Genomic DNA, 870 nt, shown 5'->3' with positions numbered 1-870 from the left:
GGGCACGCGGGGTACACTTCGACCTCATACTCACTGGCGCTGTGCGTCTGCATGCGATTTCCGTCATGCATCGAAGGAGAAGGGAGAAAGGGGATTGAGGAGAGGAGAGAAGGGTGTGGTGTCATACTGCTTACGGCATTGCGTGTAAATCCAGCAGTCACGCACGCTGTGTGTCCTGACGCATCATGGATTGAATCATAGTGTCACGGCACAGTGAATGGAGAGTAAGGGCAAAGAGAGAGAGAGCGTGTGTGTGTAATCAGTGCCCGGTGAACTTTTGCCCGGCCTTTCCATGGTCTGTCACAAATGCGTCATAAAGTGCTTTCCGACTCAGTGTCGATTTGGTGCTAGCATGGATCATCACGTTTTTCCAAGTTTTTGTTGTTGCTGTTGTTTTCGTGCTTCCCACGGCACCGCTGTCGCGACAGAATCGCGCCTCTTGGCCCAGTAGAACGACCTCCGCAAAGACTGAGAGTATACGCTTCACGTGGTAGCTGGAGGGCCTGGCGTGTGCGAGGGGAGCTCTGCGTTGAGGAGGAAGCAGGGAAGCACGGCAAAAGTGCACCTCAGAAGCCCTGAAGAGTCTCGTATCACGGTCACAGCATCAGCAGCGGAGCAGGGTCAGTATCATCACGAGTGCCCACCATGCTCCCCAACACCACGTGCTCTCGGTCGGTTCCATTCCCCGATACGCCATTGGTGGGCACGCGGGGTACACTTCGACCTCATACTCACTGGCGCTGTGCGTCTGCATGCGATTTCCGTCATGCATCGAAGGAGAAGGGAGAAAGGGGATTGAGGAGAGGAGAGAAGGGTGTGGTGTCATACTGCTTACGGCATTGCGTGTAAATCCAGCAGTCACGCACGCTG

General features: G+C 55.1%; 6 non-coding genes across 6 annotated transcripts; all 6 read right to left on the bottom strand.

The window, feature by feature from the left end:
* Positions 1-105: 105 nt before the first annotated feature.
* On the bottom strand, positions 106-186 carry Tc00.1047053496005.60. The gene has a single exon (XR_008255094.1). It is a non-coding gene; the product is annotated as a C/D small nucleolar RNA (snoRNA), TB9C4C3 (small nucleolar RNA).
* A 73-nt stretch (positions 187-259) lies between these two features.
* Positions 260-363, bottom strand: Tc00.1047053496005.50. The gene has a single exon (XR_008255093.1). It is a non-coding gene; the product is annotated as a C/D small nucleolar RNA (snoRNA), TB9C4C2 (small nucleolar RNA).
* A 74-nt stretch (positions 364-437) lies between these two features.
* On the bottom strand, positions 438-525 carry Tc00.1047053496005.40. Its single transcript, XR_008255092.1, has one exon. It is a non-coding gene; the product is annotated as an H/ACA snoRNA, TC9C4H2 (small nucleolar RNA).
* Positions 526-560: 35 nt separating this feature from the next.
* Positions 561-636, bottom strand: Tc00.1047053496005.30. The gene has a single exon (XR_008255091.1). It is a non-coding gene; the product is annotated as a C/D small nucleolar RNA (snoRNA), TB9C4C1 (small nucleolar RNA).
* Positions 637-666: 30 nt separating this feature from the next.
* On the bottom strand, positions 667-729 carry Tc00.1047053496005.20. The gene has a single exon (XR_008255090.1). It is a non-coding gene; the product is annotated as an H/ACA snoRNA, TC9C4H1 (small nucleolar RNA).
* Positions 730-806: 77 nt separating this feature from the next.
* Tc00.1047053496005.10 lies at positions 807-870 on the bottom strand. The gene has a single exon (XR_008255089.1). It is a non-coding gene; the product is annotated as a C/D small nucleolar RNA (snoRNA), TB9C4C3, 5' partial (small nucleolar RNA).

Source organism: Trypanosoma cruzi (assembly GCF_000209065.1).
Source record: "Trypanosoma cruzi strain CL Brener chromosome Unknown tcruzi_1047053496005, whole genome shotgun sequence".
In the NCBI taxonomy this organism is placed as follows: Eukaryota; Euglenozoa; class Kinetoplastea; order Trypanosomatida; family Trypanosomatidae; genus Trypanosoma; species Trypanosoma cruzi.
Note: the sequence above shows the minus strand (reverse complement) of the source record. Positions and strands in the feature narration are given on the sequence as shown.